General features: G+C 37.1%; 1 protein-coding gene across 2 annotated transcripts in view; it reads right to left on the bottom strand.

Annotated features, from left to right (window-relative positions):
* sema3gb (sema domain, immunoglobulin domain (Ig), short basic domain, secreted, (semaphorin) 3Gb) overlaps positions 1–2,670 on the bottom strand; it is a 45,632-nt gene extending 42,962 nt beyond the window's left edge. The window contains exon 1 of one of the 2 annotated variants that reach the window (XM_059503720.1): positions 2,085–2,670. The gene's annotated coding sequence lies outside the window, so the exon portion shown is untranslated. The remainder of the gene's footprint in view (positions 1–2,084) is intronic. The other variant, XM_059503719.1, reaches the window with a different exon arrangement.
* Positions 2,671–14,628: the final 11,958 nt, after the last annotated feature.

Genomic DNA, 14,628 nt, shown 5'->3' on the forward strand with positions numbered 1-14,628 from the left:
CTGTAGTTCTGAAATGAAGACAATGTGATGAACTGCATGTGTGGTTACTCTGCTAGGACACCTGAGAGAACTTCAGGAGAACTTCATACATCCATGAAAATGTAATCACGAAAAAGAAAATAGCATCTGTGGTTTGATTTTTTTTTCTAATGCAATAAGAAGTTACAGTTAAACCACTGTATTTCTACAGTTAACTTGTATTATAGTAATGTATTTATGCAAAACTTCAAAAATGACAATTCTATCAATAACAAAGCATTTAACTGACTTGTGTAATTGTCAACAATATTAAAAAAAATCTGTTTTTAAAATAAATAAATAAAATGTCTCAAGCAAGAGATTTTAGTATGGACGGCTCATCTTCTAGTCAGTAGGCTATATAGTGTATTCTATGATTGGCAAGATTAATATTTCACTAAGGCCTGTCAACAATACCAAAATAAAGGCAGATCCAGTGAACCCCTCAGGGCAAGATGCCTCTCAATCGATTTCAGACCTTCTTTCCTCGTCTGCCTCAATAACTGTTCAATAATTGATGAGATACGATCCACATGGATCCCAGAATTCCACTGTCAAGTCTTTCAAGCAGCAGGTTGGTTTTGAATCACTTCAATAGGTTGGTGAAAATTGTACACCACTAAAACAGTCCATCTTTATATCAAAGCTAGAAGCTTTTACAGCAACATATAAAAAAAAAATCAGCACACAAATATCCCAGAGTAACACTTAAGAGGCATTTAGTAAGGCTCAAGTTAACAGACAAAGAATTTCATAAATACCTTCATGTTGTGCATTAAAGGATTCTAACCTGGATTTACACCCAAGATGCCACTTAAACTAAATTACTAATCAATTCCTTATTCATCTCCTCTGTCTTGTCCTCAAGTTCACTGAGCAAGGATGTAAATGAAATACATTTTTTATATTTCAACTGATACAAGCACAGGACGTGAATTTCAAAACAGCTTTAAAATCATAACCACTAAGAGCTTTTTCATGTTTTGTGCAAGATTTTGACTGTCCCACACACCAAGCATCGCTATTTGATACTAGAAACCACCAAATGTTATACAGCCAGGGCAGTGTTTCAGACAAAGTTTACTTTACAAATCAATCAATGGACTGATTAAAGGACCAAATAAACCACATATTCAACAGTTTTAGTCTCTTCTATGATGACTGGCCGGTCTTGAACTGTCACAACTGCAATAAAATGCTCAGATTAAAATAGGCACTACTGGAAATAATATACTTAATTCATGCCCTCTTTTATTCTACATATGCAAAATTTAAGATTAGAAACCTACAAATTTTAGGGGCCATTTCTGACATTATTTTTGATCTGTTAAGCTTTTAACTTAAGATCCATAATGCATTACTTTTTCAGGTAGAGCTGTGAATGAATAATAAATTAGCCCAGTGAACATATAATGTGCATTTCTAAATGTCACCTTGTGGTTCTCTGAAGTTGCCTGCTCAGTTTTTCTTTTTTTTTTTTTCTTTTTTTACAGAAAACTGATCATTCCTGAGCAACTTTGTCATGTGGGTGTAAAGAGGACAATGAAGGCTGGTGTGGGAACCTCATGGTATCTAAGAAGACCACTGAGCCTTAGACAATGGCTGTGAGAAACCCACCAAGACTTGGTCTTTATGTATATATATATATATATATATATATATATATATATATATATATATCTGTGTGTGTGTAAAAAAAGATACTTGAGGCACTTCAAAACTTAAAGGTCCCACTCATTTGGTAAATTCCTCAGTAATCTGACCCTTTTAAATGGGTTTCTATAGGTTCTCTAGAACGATCCATAGCTTTTAATATGAACATTATATTTATTTTTATTTATTTTATATTTTTTTTTGGGGGGGGGGGGGGTAATGTACGCATGATGAAGCCTAAAAATGCTTCCCATGAGTACATTCGTCAGGCACCTCACTGTTTGAGACACATATTGTAGATGACATGGATATTGTAAACAAAGAACTCAAAGATGAGCAAATTAGCAAACCGTATAAAACAAACACACTGCTTACTGTTTCAAACATGTCTCTTTCTCTAAAGAGCCACTTACTTCTTGTCCAGGTAACTTAAGATGGAAGATGTTACATTCCGTGGCACAGCTGTCCGATGCGAACAAAACAGTCACAAAACACACCTCAATGCGTCAATGTCCATTTGTTTGTAGGCTTGTACTGTAGGTTGTTTCTTCGTTCTTTCTCAGTTGCCAAAGTTTCCAGTCGGCTCAGTTAAAACAACTATTCTTGCGTTCATTAACCGCTTACCCTTTGAGAATAAACGCGGAGCTCAGAAAAACTTTCCCAATTCCAGTCGCACTGTCATCTTTCACAATATCATGAGAAGCAAATCCGTTAGTATTCCAGAGTCCAAGTCCAGTCAAGTGTTTGCAGGTGTCGGCTGTGCTGTGTGCTGTACCTCGCCCTCTCTCCACTACCTCCCTATTAAAACCAGCCAGCCGTGTCAGTGTTAACCAGCTCCCTGCCAGCCCTCAGCACAGAGCCCCCGCTGCCTGATTGAGGCACTGAATGAGGGATTGTCATCCAGCTAATAAACCAGGCCTCTTAGTTAATCTTACACAGAGGGGATCATTAATTATAAGATAGTACATGAAGTTCCCAATACCGAGTCCTATTAACTCATAGTTATTACTCTTGGTGTCAGGTTGCATGGGTTATAATAAACCTCCTAGTCTGGGTGAGGCCTCATATTTAATTCTCTCTGATGTGAAACAGCGCGGGTTTCTGTCAGCGGCTCTGACACTCTGGCGATAATAGTGTTATCTTCTAAGGGCAGATATGTTGAAGTAAATATTACTCGGAAAAGATTTCCATTTTAACATTTAGCCAGTAATTTTGTTCTATAATTATATCGATATTAATTCTGTGTTGTTTCTATTAGTGCACTGCTTTGGACTGTTCTGAAAATAGCCTGACAAAGCTGCATTACTGGGGTTTTTTTTTTTTACCTCCGACGGTGATTATATTTTGAGCTGTGCTGGTGTGATTCAAGCAATTGTATGTACAGAGTGAACGTGAAATTGCAGAGTGATACAATCTCGGCCAGTAAGAAAATAGTTCATGTTTAATGTACGTTGATCGGATTTTAGACCAATCATATTAAACAATGGGTGGGAGCTATTCACTGCAACGAGCAGAAATAGAAACCAACCAGCAAAATGTGGCTCTTTAGGACGAAAATGGAAGACATTATTATAGTATAGCTTCTGAATATATATATATATATATATATATATATATATATATATATATATATATATATATATATATATATATATATATATATATATATAAAACATTTTATTTATATATATAAAATTAAAGGTAGAAAAATGTTGTCTACAATTTGTATTTGAAAATTGTAGTCATTCTAACCCTTGAATTATATGTTAATTTAGTATTATTGATATACTATTATTGCATTCATTAATATTTTGAATTAGCCATCATTTTAATTTAGTTTCATTTTAATAAGCTTTGATTTATTTTTATTTCAGTTTTAGTAATTTTAGTACTTCAACTTTAGTAAAGGTAGTTGCCAATGGACTAGTTCTAAGTTTTTCATTTAATATCTATATTTTATTGTATTTCAACTTTATTTATTTTACCAAAAACTAATAATAACAGTTTTAGTTTCAATGAACAATAACAAAATTGCTTGCATTTTACTTTTGTAAGTCTAGCACTTCTGAGAGATGAATATGATATGACTTATCTTCATTAGTATTCAAATGGTTGATATGTCTCTAAAATTGTATCTTTTGTCCCCCTCATTATGAAATATTTGGTTACATTCTTACATGTGTATCTGAATTGCCCTTGAAACTGTAATCACTATCCGTCCATATCAGTGATTTTGCTATTCTCTGTATGTTGTTACAATATCCAACACTATAGCTAACAGGTTTTTGGCACATCACAATTGAGGGGTAAAAGAGCAGGAAGAGGTAGCAGATAGAGAGAGAAAGACCCCGAGGGGGATCTGACCCTGTACACAGACAGGGCAGTGCTATCATTGTGCCCGACGTCTCCATGCAGGAATAGGGTAAAAAGCGCTCTGGGAATTCTTGAGATTCCTAAGAGTCCAGCCTTGGTGGCCCACAATGAAAGAAGTAGGGTGACCAGGAAAAAGGATTAAAGACAGCATTCTCATCAGGGCATTCTCAAATTCCTCTCTTACGTGTGTATGTGTGTGTGTCTGCCTGCAAAACAAACCCCATGTCTCTGTTTGGCCCTTTGTGTGGAGGTCACCCTGTTCTCCAATAGAGCCCAAGACCCTTCACCTCCCCATCTCGTAAGCCTACACGCCTCACACAGCCTATTCAATACCTCACTCTTGTAGATGCTCACGATTTTACTGACAGGCATTCTGCAGGGCTCCTCTACCTGCTGGGAGGATGAATCGATCGGTCTTATTTGCTTTAACAAGGAGAAAATTATTTGGGACTGCCAACCGAGGTATGCAGCTATCTGGGTGAAGGGGTTTAGGGAATGCAGGCAGCTCTGTGGAAATTAGAGGTCATTCCAGCAATGACACATATCTAGTTTTGTCACAGTCTTCAGCTGGTGTGCCCAGGATGGCGACCAGATGACACTGTTTTTCTGTGAGCACATGGCTTGTGTTATGTTTGTTTGGTGCCATGTGCTCTCTCTCCTGTCTATTGTCTGATCCCGCACACATGGGCGTGGTAGTGGGGGGAAAAGTGGACCTGACTACCCAGGGCCCCGTCTAGGGAGAGGGCCCTTTGAAATCCCATCAATTTTTTTTTTTTTTTTTTTTTTTACATTTATTTTTTGTAGCCTAATTCGAATTAATTGGGCCCTCCAATTGATGTCATTATTCATTTCAAAATTTATTGATAACACCAACTGAGAGAATGAACTCAACTGAGAGAATGAACCCCCCAATGGTTTAGTCCGCCCATAGACGGCAGCCGGCGGCAAATAAGTAACGCAGTGAGTCTTGAGCGGTCTAGAGCCTGGGAGCCTAATCATGCTGCACAAAAAAAAAGCCCAAATCGGGCTTTCAAAAAAAAGAAAGAAAGGAAGGAAAAAGAAAGGAGGCAGAATGAGGGGAAGCAGATGATGACTGCTTTCTTTCCAAAAGGTGAACTGAGTTTGCTTGTTATGCACCTACATCCAATTAAAGTTAACGTAGTCAACTTCAGACAGCTGCTGCTAATGTATGTATTCTAATGTTAAATCTTTAGCTTAGTTTGTCAACCAGGCTGCTTGTTGCTGTAAGTAAATTATGGGCCAGGCCTAACGTCAGGTTGCCAACATTAACCAGTTTCAGAAACAAACAGTGCTGTGCTTAAAAGCTATAGTCAATGCTCAATAAATTCATGATGTTATCAAAGCCAATGAATAGGGTTGCAAAATTCTGGGAATTTTCAAAGTTGGAAAATTTCCATGGGAGTTTACAGGAATATAAGGGAATTAATGGGAATTTACAAAACTGAAAGGTTATTCCTTTATAGTTGACTTTTTTTTTTCATTATGGCAGGCTTAGCTTATTTGATTGGTTTCTGAGGGTACAGTTGTCTTGTGTTCTCCTGTTCAAAAATAAATGTTTTTCATTTAAAACTTGGATCAGTATCATGGATCAAAATGTTAGTACACAAACGAACCTGATGTTGCCTAAGGTTTAAAGGTATTTGAGCACAAGTAGGCCAAATGCATCAATTCAGGTGGTGAATGAAAGAACCAGTCATTACTATAATCTGATTTGATTAAATATTTAAACACTATTTATACTTGTTTATATTCAAATAATTTAAAAAAAAAATTTCATTCAAAATTGAATTTTCATTTTGCTAACCCGCATCGTACAATGGCATGTGTAGGGGGCCCACTGACATTGAGAGTATACCGGGCCCAGAATTTGGTGCTACGCCACTGCCACACATCTTGTTATGTCATTATTGTTTTAGTTGCTCCACCTGTGTCTCCCTCATTAGGTTCCCTACTTATTCTCCGTGTGTCTGCAGTCCTCTGCCGGTTCGTTTATTAATGTTATGTTCAGAGTATTGTTGGATGTGTGTATGTTCGCCCTGCCCTGCCCTGCCCTGCTGTTTTTCCCCTCTTGGGGTAGTTTTTGTTGTAGTTTATATTTTACGATTAATAAATGCTCTTATCTTCCTGCATCTGTGTCCTTGCCTCATCCCTGCACCCGACCATGACAGTTTTGCAGTCTTTGACAATCCAGCAAATGAAAAATCAGTTTTCCCAAAAGGCATTTGTTTCAAGTCTTCAGACCAAATTGTTTGTTACACATTTAAAATGACTGAATTATGTCAGTTACCACATTTTGAAATAAACTCTGAAATTAATTTTCTGGGATTTTCTGGATTTGAGTCCACTTGGCCTGCTCTTATTAACTAACCATGACATGTATGACCTTAGAGCCATATATTATTGCCACTGGATATTACCTTTTGGCAGAGGATGGGCTTCCACTGATGAGTTCAGAGACTGTCAAGGTTTTTCTCCAATCCTTCATCACTGATTTTTTTTTTCCTTGACTCAGTTACATTAGCTTCTTGGATTTGAAACATGCATTTTCTGTAAAGCTGCTTTGAAATGGATTGTATTACAAATTGAATAGATGTACATTTAGGTGGACATTTATGCCATACAGTAAGTCACATGTATAGGTCAAGTCAAATGGCTTTACATGAGCAAGTGAAAGAAATATTGGGCCTCACTCATAGTATTTGTATGGGCAGAAAAAGTTTTCATGCATAATTTTCGAACAGGTGTAAATAGTGGTGTCAAACTCATTTCCTGGAGGGCCGGAGCCCTGCAGAGTTTCGTTCCGACAAGAAGAATATAATTGTCAAAACCAAAAAGTTTTCAAGTAGGTCTAGACCATATTTAGTCCTCTCATTTTCCAGCTGTCCATATGCATATACACACAGAGTTTAGAAATGCTATTTTATTGAAATTTTTGTTACTAATGAATAATTAATACTTATGTATAGACAGTTGGAGAAATGGAGCTCTGCTCTACAGTAGTATTTGGTGCTTCTGTTAGCTTTGGTGTTGAACAGGATACAAGAGTATCAGTAAAGGGTGAAGTGTAATTTCCCATCCAGGGCACTGTCAATAGGATTTCCTCTGAACACCCAATCTGATGTAGCTGACAATCACATGCAACAGACGCATGTGGAACACCTACATGCTTCCTCTACAAGAGGAAATTACTTCAGCTAGGTGCAGCATGCACACAGGATCTTCTTGTCAATTTAAGTGTTTTAATTTTTTATGTATTCAGTCCATAGTTTGGTTGTTTCTAGATTCAAAACTCCATATAAAAGACCAGTAAAATATGAGTGATTGGTTTTATACCTGCGGTATTCATCTTTTGGCTTCCGGAGAGAGTTTGCAATGATTATATTGTTGGAGACTTACTGTAATTTAGTTCCTGTTTTGCTCATGAGACCTTAAGTGTTTGTTCTAAACTTTTCCAGTGGTTTTTCCAACATAACTGCTTAGCTTTGGCAGCTACCATGGAAATATATCCCTATCCAAAATCTGTGTACTACATTCACTCTAGAGATACACAGATGCATACTGGAACTTACAAATATTTTACGGTCAGAATGTGTTATTTTGACTTCACTTGGCTTGCAAATGTATTATGGAAAGCACAGTCAGGCATATAATACCACTGAGAATGTGTGAGCTTCACTATTACTCTCAAGCTCAATGTTATTTTGTTTGGCAGTTAGGTTTTCTCTAAAATGGCGTGATGACAAACACAAGCAAAAATGTATTAAAGGAACTTCATATTCAAAATTTTTGGCTATTCATCAGTTTTGCAAGGGTTAGTTTTTTCCAATGGATATAAACAATTTCCCATTAGACAACAGGAGAACAGGAAGAAGCTCAGAGAGAGAGAGTCAACAGAACCCACCTGTAACTGTCAGCTTTTCCCGAAGCCTCTTTACATTCTCTCTCTGGCCAATGTAGCCTCTGACTGTATCAGTGAGAACCATACTAAGAAATTCCTGCTGAGATCATCAAGAGTACAGATATTAAGATCAAAACCCCTCAAAGAGGGTAACATGTGAAATCCAATCATCAGTCTCTAGATTATGACAGTTAGCCAAAGTATCAACTATAACTGAAAACAACTAAAACACCTGTAGTCATTTAAGGTCCTTGGTGAGAAAAAGCAAAAAAATAAAATAAAACTCACACACTTTTCCAGTTACATCCTGAACCCCATTTTTATTTGATTAAAGGGCCAGTACAAAAAGTGGCTGAACTACTGCAACAAGAATTTGACCTAAGGTCAAAGAGATATGAGTTTCTGTTTCTAATAAAACCCCAAATCCAAAACGGATGCCTTAGTCTAAACTAATACCTCATATCTAATCTAACATAATTCTGGATAAGTGATTTGGCAGACACTCTCTATACTGTTGAACATTAGCAGCATGTGTCATACTGATTTCATAAGTCTCCATCGCCAGTGTACAGTGGAAAGAAATCTAAGGAAATCATACATTTTTTTTTTTTTGTATTTTAATGAGAAAAGCATGAAAAGCACAAAATCCTAAATGCATTACATCTAGATTTCACAAACTTAAATTCATTTTGTCATATCTGCTTGATAAAATTGGGTTACAGTCATCACTTAATAATGTTGATTTGACATAGTTTTTGACATGTTGTAGGTCAGAAATATGTTATTCAAAGCAAGCTCTGAGCTAGTAGTCTTGGAAAAAGATGACATCTTGCAACATGCAAAATGCTTGTTAAAACAAGATTTTCAACCAGGCCTTCTGTAACATCCAATAAACATACAATAATGACAACCACATATTTAAGGAAAGAAATACACCACTCAAAGAGGCAACATACAACACAAGTAATTGTTCCAGTGATTAAGTGAAAAAAAAAATGTCTACACCAAGCATGTGAATTGGTATAATGTTTACTCTGAGCACATCGAAGCAAAACCTCCAAAAATATCACCTCAATGGGAAATCTTTCAGTCATTTGTTAAGCTGTCAGAAGTAGTGCAAGTATGTCAGATATAGAATGGAGCATCTTTCAGTGCTGCGCAATGCAGTGCATCAGGTGCAGACAGCAACTGTAATGCATATTCAATTATAATGGATTCTATTTGAATTTATCAGATGCAACACTACTTGCATGCAACATGTCAACTAACTAAGATTTAGTTCACAGAAAGTCAGACTGACGATGAACAAGGTAGATACTACACACAACTAGCAAAGGGCTTTCTGTCTTGGAAAGAAAGGCATTGTGTCTTGTTTTAGAAAATCAGCTAAAGGATTTTCTCTGCCTAACAATGTTATCTTTCCATGATGCTTATCTCTATATGAAAGACATCCTTATACGAAAAGCTCAAAGCAACAGGATCAACTTCTGTTCTTAACAGGGCCCAGATCTCAATATATCTACACAATTTATTTTATTTGTATGTTGTTGAACTTTTATATGTAATTATATTTCTTTAATTTTCTAATACATAGGCTATATTTAATAAACAAATATTTGAAAAAAAAAACTGTAGGATTGACAGTGGTACTAAGGCTCTCTGGTGAGTTTTTTTGGCTTTCTTTGTCAGCTAGGTTTAAAATTGTGTTTTTGTCTTTCAGACTCTCCTCGCTTACTTTCTTTACTCTTTCTCTCTTGCTCTGCCTCTCTCTGTAGTCCAGTTTGAATACTGGGATGGGAAGAGGATTGGGCGGGGGGGGGGGGGGGGGAGGGGGTGTGAATGGGGGGCAGGGGGTGGACTACAGGCTCTATTTTTCCATGGACTCCATCCATCCATCTCAACCGCATATTTCTGTCATGTCCTGGGAGATGAGGCTAATTATCCTGCTATTTATCTTCTCGCTCTTCATCCTAATGTCTCCATCCTTCCCTCCCTCCCTCCTTATACTTTGCCGTATGTGCATATATGCATGTGTGTGTTCCCACATTTCACTGTGTGTGCCTGGACATGAATGTGTGTCTTCATGCATGTAAGATTGTTTATACGGAAGCTGTTCGTATCACGATCTCTGCTTTACAAGACTGTCTCATTTAAAGTCCCATCAAGCGAAGCACCAGTCTGCCGGAGTCAACCCCATTGGAAATCCCTGGACCAGAAATAAGCATGACATGTCTGTGTCTGTGTTCACATCGCCAATCTAACAGGCTTAAAATACCCTCTTCCTTCTGCTTTCTCTGTCTTTGTACGTGCAAACGCATTCGATTAACAGCAGCGGATCGGTTTGTTCCTTATAGTCCAGGGAATCTGCTATTAAACTCTCTAAAAATTATTGACTTCTTCACTCCCATGAAGAAACGTTAACATTCACAGAAGGTTTTCAGGTTCTTAATAGTGGAAAAGTTAGTTGTTTGAACTTTTTAAATGTTCTTCACATCAAGAAAAAAAAATTTCTTTTAAAAACTGTTCACTGAAAGGTTTTTTGGGGAACCCAAAGATGGTTCTCCTACTACATTGCTGCAATCCTCCTTTCTGAAACCTTTATTTTTAAGAGTGTGTTTACACTTGGCATGTTTGGTTTGGTAAATCAAACTCTGGTGCAATTGCTTTGTTAGTACATCCAACAAGTATACCAGGACCCCCTGAAAAGGTGGGTGTCAGCCCTCTTCCAAACAAACTATTGCTTTTTTGGACCAAAAATATATAAAACCAAAAACACTCTTCTCATCGGAGTTATGACGATTACAGGTGTCAGAACCTCTGTCCCCTTGCAGCAGGTTTTCATTTGTGTTAAAATGGATGTCTTCTTTGCGCTGTTCTGAGTTATTTTGTAACAAATTGTTTGTGAGTTATCTGCTAAAATACCATTATATGTGCATATACACATTCATGAATTCAGTTGCAAAATATATGTAATAAAAGCTGTCGAATTAGATTGTGATTTTCATTATGCTCCATTTGTTTTGTTATCATAAGGTTTGCTGTTAAAAATTACAGTGTGAATGCTAAGCAAACCAGTACTAAATATAATTTCCTTCTTTGGTCCAGACCAAGAAAACCAGAAGAACCAAGAGAACCGAACTACATGTGTGAACACATCCTAAGTCAAAATAAAGAGGTGAGATTTTTCCATTCTGATTTTCAAGTGCATATTTGTCCTCTTTCTAGAATCTTCTCACATCTCCAGGTGTCTCTGCCCAGGTAATTAGATCACAGCACTTGTTAAGCTTAAAAGAAAAAAAAGAGATAAGATTACCTTTCTCTCGCCTCTCCCATTATGGTTTCTCTCTCCCCCAGAGCTATTTGACTACAGTATCTATCATGACTTGAAAGTTGAGGAAAGTCCTAAGCTGTCTGAAGGCATCAGAGAGCTGCGGTGAGATTGTCTTTCCATGCTGCTAAGATGGAGGCCAGCGCCCTTTTATACTCTCCTGCAGAAAGTTGCTCTTTCATTCTCTCAAAGGTAACATGTCTAACAACATCAAGGTGAAGGAGATTGCAGATGCTGTGCAGGAAATTCTGCTGTGCAACTGGGATGCTGGAAGGAACAAAGCGTGAAAATATCAAACAGATGGGGGACTGGTGTAAAGAATTTAGATAGTCTACTTAGATACTGACGTCTGTGTTTGTGTAGAAAAGCCCAGCTTGTAGTTTCACAAACCTGAATGGATGACCAGGGCCTTTCCTGATGAGAAATTAATGAGGTCTAGCGGAGTCTATTAAAATGTGTCTCTCTGCTAAATATGATTTTCCTCTTTCAAGGTCGTACAAGTAGCAGCAATTTAGATAACCGTGAACTCATGTAATTAAGCTTCGTACTGTGTAGACACAGCTCAAACCTCACAGACAACAGATCAGTGACATCTTTAAACAAGAACAAAAGAGCCTATTACTGTATTAAATATGCAACAAGAAATATAGCAGAGTGAAAACCGTAGGGATTTTGGTTACAGTAAATTGAATTGAGTAAAATGGAAATGGGCAAACTGAAAAAACAGAAACATTTTCACTTTGACAATTAGTGGGGGGGGGGTGCATTTTGAATAAATACATTTTAGGATGGACTCCTTAAGCATTAAAATACCACTGAAAAAAATCAGATTAGTTAAATTACAGAGCACATCGTTATTTATTATTGGCGTCTCATTGCAATGTTAAGAAATGGACAACTGTTTTAGAGCATGTACTCACTAATGCCTGTGCATTACATCTATTTTTATACTTCTTTAATACATGCAGTTTCATACCTGAGAGCTTGATTTTTAAAGCAGAATTTTTGTTGTATAAGGGTCACTTTAAATCTGTTTTAATTCCTTGCTTTACGTAAAGAATGAACATTTTTGAGATGCTTTTCAATGCAACCAGCAAACCCCAAAAATGAAGTTTTATAGTGCAGCTGCTTGCATCAGGTTGTACAGGTGCTTGGTGATTTATGGCTCTTCTCTGTGATGTGGTTTAGTTGAAGGAGTGTCATTTATGCTATTCCTTATCTCTGTCCCGGCCTGTCAAACATACCAGCCCGCTAGCTCCGTGTCGAGCATTTGCACGTCTCTCAGAGATGGGAAGTTGTCAGGGAGCAACAAGACAGAGGTGAAACAAAATCTACAAGCCCAATTTTCTGTTGAGTCTGTCCTTCTTGTCAAAGAGTGACGGCTAATGAAGTGTGAGATATTCACCTTTGTGCTGTATGCCTAGATGAACAAGTTTCTATCCTGTCCTGGGGGACAAATCGAAGAATCACAATTTTTGCAGTGCACTACCATTCCATAGAGCTTTTAACCCCTGGTTCTAAACCAGGTACATTTAAAGGGAAAGGTACATTTCATTTGATTGGGGTATGGGTTTATGACATTATAACCGGTGCCAAATGTGTAAAGTGCTTAGCAAGAGAAACCTAATCGTGTGTCGCATGTCATTTCAGCCTTTGCAGGGAAATGAAAAAACTTATTTATGTTTATCTTTTATTTTTGTTTGGTTTAAATTCAAGATGTAATATTTGTAGTATTCTTCAAGAATATATATTGGACATTTTTCTTCTACTGCCTGAGTAATAACGTTTCTCAGAATTAGTCATTAATTGTACCAGGTGTTCTTTTCCAGGAACTGTTTTTTCGTCAAATGAAAGATATGATATTTGAAAGTGCCTGTTTCGCTGTATTTGTTCAAAAGGTGTGAAAACCACAGATGTTTTTCACTGCAACATCTGAATGGTCATGTTGACCTAGCCTGACATGACCTATAATCGTTAAAACAACATATGACATAATGGATGAGTGACATAATGGATATGTCTAATTGACCCTTTCTTATTAGACATAAGCACCAGTTTGGGAGGATGTAATTTTCCTGCATATATTCCTTGTGCCTTTTATTCTATTCTTTACTCTTTTTCTTTTACTTCTATTCTCTTTACTCTTTCTTGCACAGATAATCTTACTTGTTTTGAGCTTTTTTTTTTTTGACTTTCTCTACTTCATCTATTAGATACAATACTTTGGAACACTTTGCGCTTGTTGTAAATGATTGATTTAAATTAAGTTTAAACTTGTTTCCTTCTTCTAAAATTGATCTCTGACATAATCATTTTTTGTCTGCCTGGATCTCACTGCATCAGTGACTGAAAACGTGAACTGGAGTCAAGAAGAGACCTTTATATTGTGCCTTTAAACAGGTCACATGCTGCATTCGTCCAGTCAATGGCACTGACTAATATGCAAATAAATATCCCTGGGTTCAGTTTACCGAGGGTTTAGTATAACCCAGGGGTTAATTTCAAGTGTAAAAAGCCCTCAAAATATGTTTAACCACAGAACACCATTTTCATCTGCTATATATCTTCATTCATGTGTGTCTGTGATTTATATTAGGTATCTGTGCTGCAATGCAATACTTTAAAACCAAAATTACAGAGCATTCTGCATTCATAACATCTGAACCTGTAAAAAATCTTAGCAATGACTAATTTTCCTACAAAAGAAACGTTTGAGTGTATAGAAAAGAGCTATGATTATGCTCAACTATCTTGTCTGGAAAAATGCTAAAAGGACACTGTTCATTAAAGCTGAATGTTTTCTCTGGCTGTAAAACTCTGAAGAAAGTCCATAGAGGACATACCATCTTCCTTTTACGTGCTATATATATGGTAGGTTCAGGTAATGAAAACACAGCGGTCATATAACACACCAGACGCAGGGGCTGAGACACCTGTTTGGTGCTGGAAGTCAACACGAGAGGAAGAGCAGGTAATAAGCACCTGACACAGAGAGAGGCAGCTGTCAGAATCAGTGAAGCTGTCCAGAGGCCATTATAATGAGGTGTGTTCTGAATAAAAAAAATAATAATAATACAAAAAAACACTCCAAGTGTAACTGGGGTCCAGCTAACTCTAGTCTACAGCTGTCAACTGCCTATTTTTCATCATAATACATCTGAAGGCATCAAGGCCATGGAAACAAGAAAACAAAAAAATTGTGTTTGAAATATTTTGTCAGATCAGTGTTGAACCAATACAATTATCAGGCGGCAGGAGGAGTCCAGTTGAGACAGATGGAAATTGTGAGCAATAATAAAGCGAATGGAATATTCTTGTCGCTAGTTTCGTTAAACAC

The sequence above is a fragment of the Carassius carassius genome, chromosome 21 (assembly GCF_963082965.1).
Source record: "Carassius carassius chromosome 21, fCarCar2.1, whole genome shotgun sequence".
Classification (NCBI taxonomy): Eukaryota; Metazoa; Chordata; class Actinopteri; order Cypriniformes; family Cyprinidae; genus Carassius; species Carassius carassius.